The sequence below is a fragment of the Halichoerus grypus genome, chromosome 8 (genome assembly GCF_964656455.1).
Source record: "Halichoerus grypus chromosome 8, mHalGry1.hap1.1, whole genome shotgun sequence".
In the NCBI taxonomy this organism is placed as follows: Eukaryota; Metazoa; Chordata; class Mammalia; order Carnivora; family Phocidae; genus Halichoerus; species Halichoerus grypus.
In genome coordinates, this window is record NC_135719.1 from 61,602,828 (window position 1) to 61,622,221 (window position 19,394).

Below are 19,394 nucleotides of genomic sequence, written 5' to 3' on the forward strand. Positions count from 1 at the left end.
TGCAATCTGGATGGGGGAGCAAGATGTTTAGAGAGTTTGCTGAGTAGGGCTGTTACAATGTGCCAAAAAGGAGGATGAAATGTGATGTCTTAAGGCCTCCATCACTGCAAAGAGGAGGCAAGACCATAAGGGGGGTGGGTTATGATCAGGGAAGACAACTATAACCATGTGTCTTGAGGTCTGTTTGCCATTGACCCAGGTCTCTGTGTCTCAAGGTCTTAGCATGCTAGAAGTCCCTGTGGACTACGATGAAGATTTCTGAGTCCAGAGAGGCAATCATGATTGTACCAGCACAAGCTTGGTTGCCATACCTCTGGTGGGGTTGCGCAGCTGTCTCCTGGGACACAGCAGACCTTCTGCCCCTTCCCCTCATGCCTCCCAAAGGTACCCTAGAGTTCAGATTGAGGCAGTTGTGCTTTGCTGCCCTCACTGCTTAAATGCTACTTTTTAATAGTAACGGCTGGGCTGGGTGGCTAGAGGTGACTTTTCCAGGGCAAGCCTTCCTCTGCTGCCCCCTGGTGCCCTGGCCTCTAAGAGTAGCTCTCTGCCTAACACACTCACACAGGGCATCTGGCAAGGTAACGTTGCTTGAAAAAAAAAAAAAACCCTTGTTTAGTGCTGGTCAAGCTTCTACTAGGTTGCATGCAGAGGTCCTCCTTGAGAGGACACCGTGCCCTTGAAGCAGCCTCCATCCCTATCTAGCTGGTCATGCTCCTCTATAGGCCTCTTCTGGGAATTTCCTGGAGAAATATTAACAGAGTTGAAGGCCACTACACTGGAACTTCCCAGGATAGGAGTGGATCCTTCCTACCTCCTAGCTAAAGAGGGTCCTGTGTAAGCCTTTCTAGAAATGGGGTCTTGGCTTTTCCTCCAGGAGAGGCAAGTCCTGGAGGAACTATTGACCATTGGGCAGTAGGCAATTGATGGTGTCAGGATCTTTGAGTGCTCAGTTAGGAGTGGGTTTGGGACACTGGTTTCCCTAACAAAAGGCACCAACAGTGGCAGCCACTTCTGCAGAGAATGCCTTAGGACTTGATGTCTCTCAGTGTATCATCTCTTGATCTCGAGGCAGGAGCCCACTGTTCTGAGTTCCCAGCTGTTCCCCCCAATTCCTGAGATTGGGAGATGGACCTTGCATGGCTGGGCAGCTTCCCAGCAGAGGTGGGGTCAGCTTCCCAGCAGAGGTGGGGACTCTGTGGTCCCATGTACCTGTGAATAAGTAGTCTGCCATACTGCAGGACCCAAAATGACACCAGACCACATTCCTTGGTGCAAACAGTTACATGCATGCAAAAAAAAAAAAAAAAAAAAAATGCCGGGCGCCTGGGTGGCTCAGTTGGTTAAGCGACTGCCTTCGGCTCAGGTCATGATCCTGGAGTCCCTGGATCGAGTCCCGCATCGGGCTCCCTGCTCAGCGGGGAGTCTGCTTCTCCCTCTGACCCTCCTCCCTCTCATGCTCTCTGTCTCTCATTCTCTCTCTCTCAAATAAATAAATAAAATCTTTAAAAAAAATGCCTTTCAAAGCTTCAAAGTTGGGACATTTGTAGGCAAAGCCCTTACAGATCCAAGCCTATTTCCTTCAGCCACACAGTGTTGACAACTGGGTGGATCCTTCATAGACAACTGTGTTTCCCCACCTCCACCCAGGTAGGTGAAAACTTGAAGCCTGCAAGGACTGGGATCCAGAATGGTGCCTCCTGATAGGGAAGGTGCAGAGCCATATGTCTCAGAGGTAGAAGCTAAGAATCCAAAGCAAATGGCCACAAGGCAGGGGAGAGCCAAATCAGAGCCAAAGGAGTAGAAAGACTAGAATGGATGGATAAGAAGAAGGGTGGGCTTTTATTTTTGGATTGAGGTGCAAAATACAAATGTCTACAGAATATGCTCCTTTGGAGGGAACCAGGTACATGGAATATAGGGCCAAGTAATATTTCAACCCCCTCGGGCCCATCCCTTCTGCTCTTTTTGTCCTTTGACTTAGAATTTAACAAAAACATTTGATTGTGTTCTAAATGCAAAAGCCCTGTACAAAGTACTTGGAATGGGGGAAAGAAAAGCATAAGGTGGCTTCTGCCTCTGGGAACATACAGTGGAGTTCAGGGCCTCTTTCCCCCTTAGCCTCCTCTTCCTCTTTCTTACTCTTTCAACTAGCATTTCCTGAGTACTGACTATATGTTCGGACATTTTTATTTCCTCGCCTTTTTCCACCCATAATTCCTCTCTCTTGGATCCCTTCCCTTTCTGCTTCCATTTCTCTCTCTCAAAAAAAAAAAAAAAAAAAAAAGGCAATAAAGAGAAATCTGGGACCTAGAAAGAAGAGAAAAGACTTTAAGGGAAAATGTACGCTTAGTTCTTAGTATACCTGAGTTGATTCTGCAACACTCAAGGGCTCTGTGTCCACATCACTTGCAGCTTGGGTTGGGGAGTCAGCGCTTCATTTCTTCCTGTAATGAACTTCTGCTGAGCGTTAGCCCCTTTCCATTTACACAGGCTGTATTTTTTTTTTTTACAACTGCTATCTATTGCTAAATAAATTCAAGCTGGTTGTGGGTCTTACATCTACTCTATAAATGAGAGATGGGGTGATGCTCATCTGACAGTGACCAGATCTAAAGAGAGAAAGAGCCAGAGCTCCCCACCCTCCGGCTGGCTGCATCCACCCCAGCCCACGGCCCTCACCCCTCCCCCTCCTGGACAGCATTTGTGTCACAATCAAGCCAAAGGCATGAAGTCTTCTATGATGACAAACATTTTGGAGGCTAGTAAAGGGAAAAAAATATCTCTAGGATCCTAGGTACTCTTTTCACCTCTTCTCTTGTTTTTTTAATTTGCTTGCTTGCTTCTCACCTAAGATGAGACCGCAGAGAGCTGTGAAGGATGGGAGGGGGAGAAGGGGAAAGTGGACAAGGGGCTGGGTTATGGAGTCCTACAGTAAAGGGTTGTGTCCAGCTTTATCTGGCTCCCAAACATCTTCCGTCCTACCTACTATGAAGCTTGGAATGCCACCATTCCTTTAGAATGGAATTTAAAGGAATCTAAGAGTCTTTCATTTAAAAACAGAGTCCTAAAATGCCAATGTCCTTGGGAGTGGTAACACTTGGGTGACAGTTTGAGGGGACAGGGGCTTTGTGGGCAGAGTCACCCTGAAGGGGGAGAGGAAGAGCACCAAAGCCAAACCTTACAGACTTAACCAGTTGTACGTACTCCTATCTCCTGGTCAGTGCTGTATCTGAGTACAGGGGAGGAGATAAGAGGCAGACTCGTATCAGAGCCCCCTCCCCGCAGGACATACACACCAGAAGCACTGACAGTTGTTCAAACATGAAAACATCTGGCTGAAGGCTAAGATCCCTTCAGATTCCCACCCTACATTTTCCTAATTTCCCTCTGGAAACGACTCAAGTGGTTCCACAATTCCCACGTTTTCAGACTTCAAACTGCGTTCAAGTTTGCCTGGGACAGGTGTGTGTGTGTGTGTGTGTGTGTGTGTGTGTGTGAATGTGTGACTCTATATTCCCAGGATGCGCCCAGGACCCCCACAGGGAAAAGTTTCCGAGAGCCTCACGACGATGCATCTCCTTCACAGGGAATCCGTGCCATTACTCTCTGCCCATGCGAGCGTATGCACAGATCTTTTCTTCTCCTCATGGTCAGTCTTCTATTTGTGATTAGTAATTGGCTTCTCTTGGTACGTTACGATCTATTACAAAAGCCAAACATTCAGAGGGCCAGCTGAAATGACAAAATTTGGTTATAATTTATGTTGGCCCCTGACATATATATATTTTTTTAATGATTTGGTCTCTAAGCAACTGATCTCTTAGCAACAAGAAGCACCTTTATAAAAGATGGCACACAAAGAGTGATTGCCAGAAAAGCCACCCGGTGCTTAAACGGCCGCGCATCATTAGCAAAACTCACCATCTTCAAGAGTCCAAAAACTAGAAGTGACCAGCAGACCCAGGTAACCTTGATATTTGCACATTTTCCTGAAAAAGAAAAAAAAAAACTCATGCAACTATTGAAGAGAACAAGATTCTTTGAAATATGTGCATTTTTTTGAGATTTTATTAGTTGGTTTTGGCTAACTTTTAATAGAATGTTCTATTAAATAACTGCTTCTTGATTTTGTTAATACAACTTGGACATTAATTTTGTGATCAGAAAACAGTTCACTCAAAATATTTCATTGACATGAGGATGGAAGGGGGGAGCAATCTATCCTTTTCAGAGTTTATTTCTGTAGGTTTTCATTTGAAGGGGAAAAAATCCACACAGTGGCAAAATAAGAGCATGCAGAATGTCACCCTGAGTGGTGTGCACTGCTGGGGGGTTACATATATCCCCCCCAGGGTATTTTTAAACTGCTAAAATATTTAAAGAATAGCAAAATTATTTTACCTCCAAATTTCAGCCTTTTAATCCAGTTGTCAATTCCAGTAGCAAGTGATGGTCTTTTGTTACAAATATTCAAGGACTGGTTTTTCTTTCTCTCATAGCACAAAAGCAAGCATTTTTCTATTTGTTTTCATTGCTGTTGGGAAAAGTTTCATTCTAAAACTATAAAGAGGAGAAATTCCAGCCGTCTATACCTTGTTTGCTTTTTCAGGTACCCAGGAATTAAAGACTTAAATAAATGTCTTCCTAGAAAATTGGAGCTGGAGATGATTAAGACTGTGTAATTACGAACCCACTTGGGGTACTCATGGGGCATAAAAAGGGGACGTTTTGTGGGAGTGAAATAAAAAATAAAAATAAAAATCTCCCTGATTGAGCTTAGCAACATTACACAGAGACATCACAGATCTAAGCAAAAAGACTTTAGAAAATTGCAGTTTTGATAAACCCAAGTTAGGATGGTGATACTTTGTTTTTTATGAGAATTGCATGTGCCACTTATCCTTAAATTGAGAGGCTAGCTGAAATAAATCTTTAGAACCAGAGGGGACAGGGTCTACTGTCATCTTCTGAGAATCGGAAAATGGATACTTTGTCTCAAATACAGAGCTTGGCAATGGGTCAGGGCATCCAGAATTGGGACAATCCCAGAAAAATCTGGGACTTATTAATGTTCTGCTGAGAAAAGGCTCCTTATCAGCATGATATGATTACACTTGATTTAAAGGCTGCTTATGACTTGTATTTCTGTTACTGCTAACAACCTGAGGCAGAAAGGATTTCTTCTTGTGATTGTTTTTGCTCAGAAGTTAGCAACTTGGGTATTTTAAGTTGAATTGTGGAAACTCTTTTTAAAGCAATGTAATATGAAAGTACAGAGAAATGTATAGCTTTGTCACTTAGAGCTAATGATTTTATGTACTTACATTGTAGTGTGAGCATTATTGTAGAAACATGTCTATAGCTTTAAGTTAAGGAACTTGGGTAAATAACGGTAAGATATGGCTTTTGTTGGCTGCGTCTGGATACATTTCCAGTTTTAGGTATATCATGGTCTCCTAAATATGAAGGGGAAAAAAATAAGCAAAGATATGGTAACATACTGCAAGTGGCAGCTAAGTTGTTGCAGTGGTTCTTGAAGATTTTTCAAACTCTGTCCTTTGAGGTTCGTGTCATCTATGTTTTGTCTATGCATAAGGAAACAAAGAGGGCCAGCGGCACTGTAGAGCTTGTCATTTTGGCTGTCTTAATGAGCCATCTGACTAATAATAAGAGGGACAAACAATGGTAAGATTTGAAATCTGCAATGAAATACTCTGACTAGACTGGGCATTATAAACTAAGCCAATGCATTCTGCTGTGTCGGGATTAGTTACTTCTGAGATACACACAGGTACACATAAGTGGTCTCAATACAAATCATAAACCAGAAAATCAAAACAAGCCTCTCCATTAGCGAAGGCTTCCTAGGAAAAAGGGCAGTTTCAGTTTCATGAATGAGAATTTCCATCATAATCTTTATTTTGTGTCTAAAAATCCTAGACAAAACTTGATGGCTCTTTTCCTTCACACTTTGGCTGGGATTGGGTCGGTGGGGGTGAGGGCGTGTTGGGGGGAAGGGGTTAACAGCCAGCAGACCCACTCCCCAACATTCCTGCAGCATGGGAGATCGGTGCTGCAAACGAATCCGTTTACTTTGGACACCGTAATACCTGAATTGAAATGATTAGGCAGGAACTTGATCAATTACTACTTTTAACAGAAAAATTTTAACCCTCCTAAAGGAATCATACTTGGGATAATCTAGTCTTTCTCTAGTGAGAGGGAAGCAAGGGGGGGAAAAAAAAAGAATACCTCTGGAGCAGCCACTGTGGGCTAGACTCTTTGCAACGTGCAGTTCTGTTTAATCCTCACAACAGCCGGGCAAAAGCATCAGCATCTCCATTTTACACATGTGTAAACCAGGTTCAGCAGTTTGTCAATATGTTACCTAAACACGCTGGGCTTGAAACCCAGGGTCGGTCTGACACCCCTCCCTGTCCCCCCTCCCCAGCCTATGTGCTTTCTTGTGCCACAATGGCACCAACAATTATTTTAAGCAGACATTTAAATAGTCTCTGCAGTCTTAGTGAAGCAAAAGCTCTGAGTAGTTGGGCTGGCAGTGGAGATTCAGGTAACTTTTCACGGAAGAGACTCCTTACCCCCTGGTTCTGTTGGCTGGGGGGTGACTCCGATCCTGCATTTTCAATGTCTGCCACAGGCTATGAACTGGACGTGGGTACTCTCGGCTGGGCTGTGGCAGTGGTGGCCCCCGGGTGTGTCGCCATTCCTTGCCATGATGTACATCCCAGATGAAGTGGGGTGTAGAACTCTTTGAGGGACACTTTCTGTGAGGGGCTGGCGGGGGCCATCTCCACACCACAACAGTTAGGGACTGCACGGGTAGAGAGGAAGCCAAACCAAGATCCTGAATGGGTCAAGCAACCTGCCACCAAGTTAAAGTGGTGGGGAAGAGGACCCAGGTGTGGCCAGAGCAGGCAGAGGGTGAAACGACGCTACAGAAAGCAGAGCTTTGCCCCGAGGACCTTGCTTCAGAGTTGCAGGACTGCAGTGCCCTGTCCCCTCTGGTTCTAAAGCCTCTGGCTTACGTCGTTGCCCCCTCTTCAGGTTTCCCTAGCAAAGGGATCAGTCTTAGATAATTTTAAAAACTTCCTCAGTCAGTTTTTGGGTAGGAGAAGATTTGTAAAAGAGTTCAGCCATGACTAGCCCTGAAACAAAGCGCCCTACACATCCCCATTTCTGTTGATCCTTACATCAATCGGCTCAGAGACCTAAACTATCTTGCCCAAAGCCAGACATCTTGTGTAGATGGGACTCGAACTTGGGTCTTTTGATTAGAAACCCTTTGGCTCCTTCCTAAAACTGGAAAATATGATGGTATATAGGCAATGTAGAGTCTAAGATGTTGTATGGATCCAGAAAGGTTTGGAGCTGATGGTGACATGACCTGCCTTGAACTTTGCATGATCATCAAGTGAACACTGGGGGCAGCTCTTCACCGGCTACACTGGAGTCCATCCCTGGAGAAGGGACTAACACACCAATAGGTATAAGAGGCAACCTCCCACTTCTTTTTCCAATCCCTCTCTGCTGGGGTATGCTTAAGGGTAATCCCTCCAACCATAAGTCAGAGGGCTGGTGCACAGCTTAGGAAGTCTGAAAAGAATGCATAGGGGATAGGTTCGATTTTTGTACAAAAAATAATGATATTCTTTGTGCAAAAGCATCCCAAGTAATTCACATGCCTCTGCTTCCCTGAGTTCTTATCCCCAATAAGACATGCATATACTGTCTTTGAGTTCCTGCCTTATGGTTGGCATATAGATGCCACATACCTGCTATGGCCAGCACAGGCCAAATCCCCCTCTCTGTAGCGTGCACAGGAAGCCTCCTCTCATCTGGCATCCTTGGGTAGAAGAAGGGGGCCACTTAAATCATTTCCTTTCTTTAAAAAAATCATCATTTTTAATTTGGGAGCTGACTTAAAAATTGCTTAATTTGCACTTATCATTTTGAAGGTGAGGGGACTGAGTTGAATGATATGCCCAAGGTCTATGCAGCTAGTCATAATGAAGGATAGAGCTCTGTTCTCCTGACTCCCAGTCCAGTGCTCTTTCCTCTGTATCATTATAGATGCTAATCCTAAGGGGGTGAGAATACAAACTATTACCCCTAGTTTACAGATAGAAAAAATGAGGGCATATTTCAGTTTAAGGACAATTGCCACTCAAAGTAGGAAAATTATTAAATCCATGAAATTCATTTAACACATCTTCAGGATTAATAATTCTCATTCCCCCTGCTAGATACAAATATGCAGAGTTCAGTGTTACAGTGAACACAGTGGAGTGTTTAAAGGTTGTTCATCCTGTTGATGATATAATTTCTCCCTCATGTGAAAAGTAAAGAAGGGGAGGGGAAAATAGTCTGCACTGTTAATGAAGCCTGGCATCCAAACAGATTATGCATTTATGGAATCCCTTAAAAAGATAAACCAGCATGTATCTGCATATTAGGATTGTCACAGCCAAGCCCCACACCAAAATAACAATAGTCCTGTTGGACAAAGATTTTATTTTCTTAGAGATTATTACAACCCCCATGCTTGTGTTTGATACTGCCTCAAAAAAAGATCTAGCAGAAATACACTTGACATGCAAAAGCAATTGTGAGAACTCCACAATTCTGACAATATTTCTAAAAACTTAGTGGGAATGTGTGAACTCCCATGGATGGAGCTCTCTGTGCCAAGTTCTGTGCTAGGACCTATACATAGGTTTTCTTATTTAGTGTTCATGACTTCTGATGTCAGTATTCTAAGCACAATTTTCCAGATAAGGCACCTGAAACTCTTTTGTATTTAAAGAACTTGCTGAAGGGGGTAGCGCCATAAAGTGGTGTTTATTTATCCAACATATGTTTACTGTACTTAAATGATGTGCCTAGTACTAGACTAGATGCTGGTGATATAAAGTTAAATAAGACATGGTCCTTGTCTTGAAGAAGCTCATAGCCTTATGTTATTCATTTCCAGTTAATGTGGGAACTTCTATTCAACAGAGCTAGTTTAATAGCAAATAAGATATTTACAAGCATATCCTAAAAGATTTATCCTAGAACACACATCTTGAAGGTTGGAAAGGGTTAGAGAAGAAATCCTAGGAGAGGAAACTAGAGGCCTCGGGTTTATAATGAAGGGGAAAATTGAAGATTGGCAGAATGTTGGCATTCATGGCATGTAGAATAAAGCAGGCAAAAGCAAGCATGAGAGAATAATCAGGTCACATAAGAGGGCCAGCAAAGCTTGGGTTTCAGCTCTTGGCTGAAAGAGTTCCATATGGAGCAATAGTGTGAACAACGACACTGGTGATACAGGACACTGATAGATGGATGACCTGAAACATCTGACAAAGGGGTTCAGATTTAGTGAATAGAAAATGGGGAGCCAATACAAAATCTGCTGGTGCAGGCTCCTGGCTTTTGAATATCACTCGATTGTGGATACCCATGACAAAAATTGCCAGAGTAAAAGATTCTTGTCCATGTATTACTGACCTTGGCCGAGGGATTCTACAGGCTAGAAGATCAGTCTTTTGATATCCTTGACTCAATCAAAAGTGAACTGATGTGGCCCTGGCCTGAGCAATAGCTGCAAAAGATAGAGCCCAACCCAAAACAGGTTCGAAGCGAATGAGGGGCTAGGCTTGGTGGTTTAATGGGAGAAGTGAAGGGGGCAAGGAAACAAAAGGATGGTGGAATCCCTAGAAATAGGAGAAGTTAGGAATTAGCTACCCGTTTAGGTAGAATTATGATGAGCTTGTTTTTAGATACTCTAAATGTGCCCATCCAAGGGGGGGACATTTCCTTAGAAATGTTAACTATGTGCCCCAAAGTACAAATCAGAAGACAGATGGAAGGTGACTAGAGACTTTAGAAGAGAACCAGAAGCAAACTGGATCACCCAGGTCCAAGATTTTCTGTGCTAAGGCAGCAGAGGAGTAAAAAGTGCTTAGACTTGCAAACAGTCCATCAGACGGGTGAGAGAGAGGTCACGGATACCCTCCAAAAGCAATGTGGGTGGAAGAGGAAGCTGGGAAACCAGACTGGGGTGTAGGCGCCCTGGGGGTGGAATACCAGAGCCTAGTCAGGCCTCCTGACCTGCAAGCTCATGTGCTACATGAATGCCAAGATGAGCCAGTCTAAAGACCTGGCCCTCACAGAAATCCAGTTTGAAACCTAGCTGTCTGACTCAGTCAGCCTGGGAAATAGCCAGGTTGGGACAGGAGGAAAGAGCATGAACTTTGGAGTCAGACAGATGCTTTTTAATCCTTCTGTAGACAGAAGCCAATTCTGAGACCATTTCAAGGAGATTTAATCTCTCATTTCTTCACCTTTAAAAGGGAACCACTTCTACTTATCTTACAAGGTGTTTTTGTTTTCTTTTAAAGACTAAAATGGGATTAAAATACCTATAAAATATTGGGGGAGATGCTCAGGAAATACCCACTTCTCTGGAACAGTGGATTGTTTAGCTATGTTACTCAGAGTCTTGGAGCTCTTCAGAAATTCCCCAAATCAGTTTTGAAGGTGGGGGTGGTGGGTTCTGGGGAGGGAGACAGAAGCTGGTAGAAGGAGGAGCTCCAGCTACCCACACTCGACTCTTACTACAGCACTGGGGTCCCAAGAAAATTTTATTTCAAAAGGTAAGGGGAGCAAAGACAAAACTACTGTCACTAGTATAGTAGCAAGGTTTCAGGATGCAAGGTTAATACATAAAATTCAATTGTATTCTTATGCACTAATAGCAATCAATTGGAAAATAAATTTTTTTAAAATTCCAATACAGTAGTCCCCCAAAACATAAAAATACTTAGCAAGTCCAGCAAAAGATGTCTAAGACCTCTACACTGAAAAGTACAAAACATTGCTGGATGAAATTGAAGAATACCTAATAAATGGTGAGATACATATATATGACATAAGGCTCAATACTGTTAAGGTAACAATTCTTCTCAGATTGATTGTAGAGTCAATGAACTGACAATTAAAATTCTGACAGGCTTTCTTCTTTTTTCCTTTTTTTTTTTTTTGGTAGAATTTCATAAGCTTATTTCTAAAATTTATATAGAAATACGAAGAGCTAGAATAACCAAAGTATGTCATTTAAGGACCTTTGAGAAGCAGGCAACAGGACTAGATTAGACATGCAAGAGATTTATAGGGGAAAAGACTGGGAAGGATAAAACAGGAGGAAGCAGGAACAGGTATGGAAGCAGTCAGAACACAGTGCCGGTCTGACACCTGTGAAGGGAGAGAGGGAAGGAAGAATTGTATGGAGAAGGCTTCAGACCACATTGTAGTTCTGAGCAAGAGTTTTGGCCAGAAATGGGGAGTCCCCAGGCAAAGATTTCCTGTTGGAAGAGTCCTGCCCTGCCTGGGATGGGCTATAGCACTAGCACCCCCACTATACCTAGTCACTGGTTAGGAGCTACCAGAAAGTGGGCTTTTCTGTGAACTTAGTGGGGAATCCATAGGGTAGGGCTGTCAACCCCACTTCCAACAGCAGGTTCGTTTGAAGGAAATCTGAGCAGTGCACCTCCAATGGCTACCGTGCAACGTAATTTTTAAAAAGAACAGAGTTGGAGAACCTATCTTCCAACTTGCTAATCTTACCTTTTATATTTTAAGACTTACTATAAAGCTACAGTAGTCAAAACAATTTGGTATTGGCAAAAAATAAACATAGATCAATGGAACAGAATAGAGAGTCCAGAAAGAGTCCCACACATATATTGCCAATTCAAAAAAAAATTTTTTTAGATTTATTTAAGAGAGAGAGAGAGAGCATAGAGGGAGAGAGAGAGGGAGAAGCAGACTCCCCACTGAGCACGGAGCCCAATGCAGGGCTCGATCCCAGGATGCTAGGATCATGACCTGAGCCGAAGGCAGACGCTTAACTGACTGAGCCACCCAGGTGGTATCTTTAACAAAGACACCAAGGTAGTTCAACAGGAAAGGAAAGTCTTTTCAACAAATGGCACTAGATCAACTGGATATCCATAAGGGAAGATCCCCATCAACCCTTACCTCACACCATTCAGAAAAAATAACTCAGCATGGATCAGGGACCTAAAAGTAAGTTCTAAAACTATTAAACTTCTTTAAGAAAACAAGAGAAAAATCTTTGTGACCGTGGAGTGGCAAAGTTTTCTTAGAACACACACAAAAAAGCATGAACCATTAGTAAAAGAAAAGCTTGATAATTGGGCCTATCAAAAATTAAAAACTTTTGATCTTTAATAGACATTAGGAAAATAAAGTAGACCACAAACTAGGAGAAAATATTTGAAACACATATCAGACAAAGAACTTGAACTGAAAATAAAGTTTTTTAAAAATCTCTTAAAATTCAGTAAGACAAACCAATTTTTATTTGTTTGTTTGTTTGTTTTTTTAGAGAGGGAGGTGGGGAGGGGCAGAAGGAGGGGAAGAGAGAGAATCCTAAGCAGACTCGATGCGGGGCTTGATCCCACAAGCCTGAGATCATGAGCTGAGCCGAAATCAAAAGAGTCGGGACACTCAATCAATTGAGCCACCCAGGCACCCCAAGACAAGCCAATTTTTAAAAACAGGGAAAGTATTTGACCAGACACTTCACAAAAGAAGATATATGAATGGCCAGTAAACTACTAAAAATGTTCAAAATCATTAGTAATCAGGCAAATGCAAATTAAGACCCCAATCAGATACCTCTAGAATGGCTACGATTAAAAAAAAGACTGGCACATACCGAACAGTTGGTGAGAATATGGAGCAACTGGAACTCTCATATACTACTGGTGGGAATGTAGGGGTACTTGGAAGATAATTTGGCAGTTTCTTAAAAAGTTAAACCTATATTTACCATACAATGCTCTTGTATACTAGTGTTCATAGTAGCCTTATATGACATGGCCCAGACTGGGAAACAACCCAAATGTTCATTAACAAGTGAATGGTTAAACCGTGGCTTGACTATGCAATAGAATCGTACTCAGCAACATTAGGGAACAAACTGTTGATATGCACAGCCACAATGAATGACTCTCAAAATCAGTATACTGAGTGAAAGAAGCCAGACAGAAAAGAGCACAGATTGTAGGATTACACTGCTATAAAAATCTAGGACACACAGACTAATTAATAGTGACAGGAAGCAGATCAGTAGTTGCTTGGGGGACAGGGTGGAGGAAGGGATGGGTTACAAAAGGGTGATGGAAATGTTATCTTGATTCTGGCGATGATCTCACAAGTGTGTACACATATGCTAAAACTCGTAAGACTGTACACTTTAAGTATTTGAGGTTTATTGTATGTCAGTTACGTCTCAGTAAAGTGGTTTAAAAGGATGGAGGGAGATAGGGTCTGATGTAACAGATGTAACCCCCCCTATACACCAAAACGGTTTGAACGGTGTCCTAGAAGAAACGTAGGGAGCAGTGAGTCTGCTACTTTGCTTTCCCCTTTGTCTGTTTTAGTATGGACCTTTCCCTCAGGCTGGGGGAGGGAGTGGAGGGAGGAGCAATGCCTAGAGCCCACCAGGACCAGCCGTGGTGTTCCAGCTCCCTTGAGCACGAGGAGGAGAAGGCAGGCCAGCTGCTTGGGCGGCCAATCAGCCAATGAGGTCACACAGGGCTCAGCATTCAGGAGGGGTACCCCCTAGGAGGTTTAGTGCTCTGTGGTCCCAGGACAGAAATTCTTAATCATTTTATCTTTGAACTTGTAAGCGCAAGTCCAATGGGATAGTGGATATACTAGGAACCTGGACCCTTAGCTCATGCAGGGTCACCTCTTCTGTGGCTTCCCTGGGAACAGAGACAAGTTCTCTGCTGCCTGATCCTTCTCCTCCCTGCCCAGCTGATACTGCTACCCTCTGCCCGTCAGTGGCCCAGGCATGGGACAAATGGGGCTGGGTGCACAGCCAGGGGACTGAGTCACAGGGTGGGGGCCCCTGGGCAACTGTGAGGGTCTACACTTGCCCATCGAATATCCTTGTGCCCGAGGTAGCACAACATTAAATGGCAAATGAAAGACACCATGACAGGTGAAAAGAAAGACTGCAAAAGAAAAGAAAAGTCCTTTTGCCTGCTTTCTGAACAAGGAAGGGGCTCTGCATTTTCATTTTGCACTGGGCCTTGCAAATTCTGTGGTCAGTCCTGGCTGCAGAGCAGCCTGTTCGGGATCACTGCACTCCTTCCCCACCTTGCCTGCCCAGGGGCTCCAGGTACTGATTGTTAAAGGAGAGGAGCTGGACTGATTTTACTCCAGAAAGCTTCCAGTGCCCATCAGGGGAAAGATTTGGCTCAATTCACCAGGAGTGACAGAGACCAAAACCTGTGATGGAGAGTCTGGAATGTAGGGCAGACTTGCTCTCCAGAGTAGGAAGTATATCAGGGTAGAAGCAAGGCAAGTCCTGCTCTCATTAGATTCTTCTGATTATAGTCCTCTCTGTTCTTTGATTTCCTCTCCAGTGTGGAATAAGGGTGGAAGTCCCAATTTGTTGTTTTGAAAAAAGTAACCATGACAACAGCCAAGTCCACAGAGAGAGTAGTAAAATGCATCAGGCTCACTTTCAATACCTTGCCTTTCCTTCCAGAATGAATGTTCCTAGTCAGACAATGATCCAGCCGCAACAAAAGACCAGACCTTAGAGAAATTTCATGTGTCTAGCCCATCATAGATTAGTGGCCGGACCTCTTTGATTTGCCAGTTCTTTGCCTCCAGCTTTTTCCACATAGTCCTGGTCAGGTTTAGAAAGCTTATTCTAAAAGGGCAAGAGCAGATATGAGCTCTTTTTAGGAAACAGGGCCTACAAATCTGTTAAACTCGTGGATTTAGAAGTAAAAATAAACTTGGAAAGTTCCATTAAATGAGTCAAGGCACGATAGAAACTTTGGACTAGTCCTTGACTCCGTGGGTTGGAGAAGGAACCGGCAGAAGCTTATCCGCCTCCATCTATGTGAGGAGGGAAGTGCTTTTCCTTCGGCTTGGCGGGGAGGACCTCTCACCCAGCCCTTCTCGGAGGCAGGATGAAGCAGTATAATCTGCAAGGGTGCTGGCTGGGAAGGGAGGCCTGGGTCTTTACCCCAGTCACTGATGAGCTGGGAGACCTTGGGTACATAGATTCACCTCTTAGAATACGCTAAAATTCGCGGCTCTGTCGGCATTTATGCAAGTGACTTTTAGGGAGAGGAAAGCATTGTGCATGTAATGTGACGTGTGAGAGCATTATCACATATTCCTCTTTGCCCTTCTCTGAGCCTGGCAGGGTAGGGCTGGATCTGGCAGGTTTTTGCCCGGGGAAAAAAAGCTAAGTCTTCCTCAGCTGGGTCTGGGCTGCACATCAGGTCAGATTTACAGAGTGAACAGAGGCTTAGTGCACCTTGGCACAAAGGAAACCGACTCTTTTTCTTAGTGTTGGGGGAAACTAAGATTTGCTTTGTCTCTGAGGCTATAACTAGGTTTGTCAAGTCCTGTCATAGTCACTAACCTGTAGCCTGGCACTTGGCCTGTTGGGCATCAGGGTATCTGAAGCTCAGAGAGCTACAAAGGTCAGGCAGGTAACGATGAGGGTATAATGATTGGGGGATGGAGGGTGCCTGCCCCTTTGAAAGGGTCAACAGACTGTGGCCACAAGGGAATGTGAGTCTAGTGTGGCCAGATCCTCTGAGTTTTTCTCAAGAGAGGCCTGAAACCTGGACTTTTAAAGTTTGAGATATTCAAAATTTTAAATGATGGCAGCCAAAGCAAATTTAAAGTACATAAGCCAAAATGAGACAGGTTAGCAGGGTGAGTGTGTTAAAGATAGAAACTTGAGTCAAGGCAGGGAAACAAGACAGGGCCATCTTGTACCCTGCTTCCTAGAGAGAGCCCCTTCACCCAGGCTGCCTGGCTCCTGCCTCAGCCTCTCCTTTGCTGTCACTCCTCCCTCCCGCCTGAGATTTCATCTTTCTGTGGAAGGTGGGGGGTGGGGGTGAGAAGCCTTGCTCCTATAAGCCATGCCTTTCCCCAAAGTCATGAGTGTGGCCAGTCCTTGCCTTACCCCTACAGGGCCTGGATTTTGAAACTCAAAAACCAGGAAAATGTTTTTTCCCTCTGCGTCCTGCTTCCCTGAAGCAATGAAAAATCCTCAGCTGACTTAATAAGGAGAGGGCATAAAGAGTGATCAGGTTAACACTAGCTAACCTGCCCCCACCCCAGGGGCTAGACCGGATGGAGGAACATCACCCACACAATCTCAAGAGGCCCAAATGGGGATGGTGTGCTTGGGAAGTTAGGACTAGTTTGGTATAGCTGGGTGGAGTGTAGGGCACATGGCAGGGGAGGAGACTGGAAAGGCAGATGAAAATAGGCACCTAATATAAAAAAAATGTTGTTCATTCTAAGGTGTCTGATTACTTCTGTTATTTTTGTAGTTATTTTGTAAAGTTGGTGCCTAATCCTTCATCCCGTTGGGTGTAATTTATCATTGATGCACTCTGAAGTGACATAAAGGGCTTCCGAAACCGTGATCTGGAAACCACGCCCATGATAATTTGGGTGGTCTTGACCTCTACGAGGTAGCAAAAGCTGCTATGGGTTGCACTGAGTGCATTAGGTAATGCCAGACTTGACTGAGCCATGTGCCACACCCTTCACTAAACTGCTATTCCTGGAACTGCTACCGTTTTCTGCCTGCCCTCCTCCCACTCCAGCTCCCATTCCCCGGTTCCCCAGGCTCCATCAACTCCTCTTCTTCCCCAGCAATCTTTTCAGCTCTGCCTCTGCACCATACTCGGGCTTACTTCTGAGAACCCCGTTTTCCTGTCTGTCTGCTCATGTAAAGGTTGTATTTTCAATCATCAATCTCCCAGTGTCCCTGTTGGGAAGTGGGGTTGGTGTCTTCCAGAGTGCTGCCTCTGGACCATTATTCGCTTTTTCTTTCTAAAGAGCTGAAACCTGCTTGAGGTTTCACAGCGTCTACCCACTCACCCTGTCTCCCCTAGTCACGGAAGCCTTTAGTCTCTTTCTCCACGTCTTCCTCTCTACCACATCATCTGAAGCAGCTAAATGTCCTTGTGGCTGATAGAAGCAAGAACGCCCTGGTTGCAGCGCTGCGTGACACTTGCACTTTCTGTGACCGTCTCCTTCTGCCTCAGCATGCTCCCATGGGCACAGCCAGAATCTTGGTGTCCTCCCAATCTTCACCTCCTCTGAAATCTCGTTCTCTTGCCACCTCTTCCAGCTCATTTGCTCAAGTGTCCTCACTGCAAGATCTCCATGTCAGTGGTCCCTCCACTTTCTCTGTCTGTGAGCCTCCTTCTGTCTTTACTTCCTTCATATCTGCCTTAGAGGTAATAGTTCTTCTCAGAGTGCCCTAAACAGATTACTGAATGCATCGTGTATCTTCCAAAAGTCCTTGCCTGGCAAAGACCTGGAGAACTATCCATGTTTGTGCTGAGCAGACAAGCCTTACTGAAGAAAATGACCTGCCTGGACATTTTGGCATGGCTCTCACTTCATGTTCTCTAGCCTTGTTTGGGCCCTCAGCACTGGCCAGCAGTATTACCATGCTTTTCTAGAAGCTCTCAAGCTACATTCACAATCACGATTTCATTTCCTCTTCTCAGAGTTTTATGCTTCCAACCCGTTTATTCCCAGAGAAGGGCCTGGCAGAGAACACTGGTCAGTTGTGTTTTCACCTGTCCTCTCTTCGTACCTATATGACAGCAGAGTGTAAGTCTCCCCTCCAGCCAAAGCCAGTCCCTCCACAGGTGTCCTGATCTCATCCCCTCCTGCCTAAGAGAAGGTCCTGCTCCATCATGATCTTCAGGCCCTTCTCCCGCCCAAATCTTCAACCTCTGTCTCACACCTAGATTTCACTTAAATACATGCTAGAATCTTCCATTACAAACAAAGCCAAGTAAACAAAACTTCCCTTAACTGAACACATCCCTCAAGCTCTCACCTAATCTGTCTACTCTCCATCCATAGCCAAGCTTTTTAAGAGTTATGCACGGGCATTGCCTCCACTCTATCTTCTCTTCTCCTTTCCAGTCTGGCTTCTTACCTCACCACTTGGTGGAAAGTGCTCTTGCCAGGGTTCTAGTAGCTTCCTTGCTTTATCAATATAAACTTTCTGTCTTCATCTGACTTGATCTCCCAGCAGCATTTGATACAGTTAACCATATCCTCCTTCTTGAAACACTCTCTCCTCTTGTTCTTTGGTGATAAAATGCTATTTCTTCCTCACACCTTCTGACTATTCTTTCTTAGGATCTCTTGCCTATTCTTCCTTCTCCCAAATTCTGGATTCCTGAGTTCTTTGGGAGCTTTTCTCATTCATAGCACAGTGTCCCTAGGCAATTTTGGCTTCTCCCAAGGCCTTAAAATACCATCTCTAACCTGGTTTAATCTTTCCTGAATCCTCACCTTTTCTATCACAGAACTGTAATTAAGTACTTAGTTGAGTGATTACCTGTATATTGTTTGTTGGTTTCCCTAACTAGACCTGTAAACTCCCTGAGGGTGGGCAATGTCTTCTTTGCTCACCACTTCTATTATCCACTGGGGCCAGCTCAGTGACTGAACTTCCCTGCTGACTGCTACTCAATGGGCCCTCCCCGCTCTGCCTGCCAAAGGAGAAATCACACATCTGCCTTCCTGGGATGGTCTAACAGTTAGAACCTGTCACCGCAGTCTGTTCTCCAGATTCAGCATACAACTATCTCCTCTTTACTGCAGAGCAGGAAGTCCAGATGTGTTCTTTTGCCAAACGTGGGGGAATCTTGTATTAATAAAAGTAAACCTAACACTGAGGAGTAGGGGAGGTCTTCAAGCTTTTAAGCAGAGGAGTGACATGGTGAGCTCTACATTTTGAAAAGTTGTCAGCAGGAAGGAGGAAGAATTGGTGGAAGGAGAGAAGAGGGGCAGGGTCATTTGTGTGACTCTGTTCCAAGGGAGGGCTGGCGAGAGCCTTAGCTCACAGGCGGCATTGAGAACAGAGAGGAAGGGGAGAGGCGAGACTTGCAGAGATAAAATGGCAATTAAATAGAGGGGTGGGATGGTGGGCAGTGAGAGATTGCCCAGAATCAGAGGACTCTAGTATTTTGCCCATCACCCACTTCAGTGGGCCCTCACAGCCATGCAGTTCTCTCTCCCTGGAAGGACCTGCCCCACACTTCCCTCCTTGGAATCCTATTGCTCCATCGTGATCTCTATGAAGTGCTCCTTGGTTACCCCAGGGAGAATGACTCCCTCTCATTACCAAGGCGCTTTGTTCGAATAGTCAATGTTATTGCTGGTTGTATATAACACACGTGCTCTTGTAGTTGATCATATGAAGGCATTGTGCCATCTGTGATGAACTGGCTAGTTCAAACTAGAACACTTGCCAAAAAATAAATAAATAAATAAGA

The 19,394-nt window shown here is 44.4% G+C and overlaps 1 protein-coding gene across 7 annotated transcripts in view; it reads left to right on the top strand.

Annotated features, from left to right (window-relative positions):
- Positions 1-19,394, top strand: part of CYP19A1 (cytochrome P450 family 19 subfamily A member 1) — a 130,224-nt gene that overhangs the window by 58,496 nt on the left and 52,334 nt on the right. The window contains exon 1 of one of the 7 annotated variants that reach the window (XM_036116602.2): positions 3,663-3,964. The exons of the other annotated variants lie outside the window; for them this stretch is intronic. The gene's annotated coding sequence lies outside the window, so the exon portion shown is untranslated. Of the gene's footprint in view, positions 1-3,662; positions 3,965-19,394 lie in introns of those variants that run through there. 7 annotated transcript variants of the gene reach the window in all.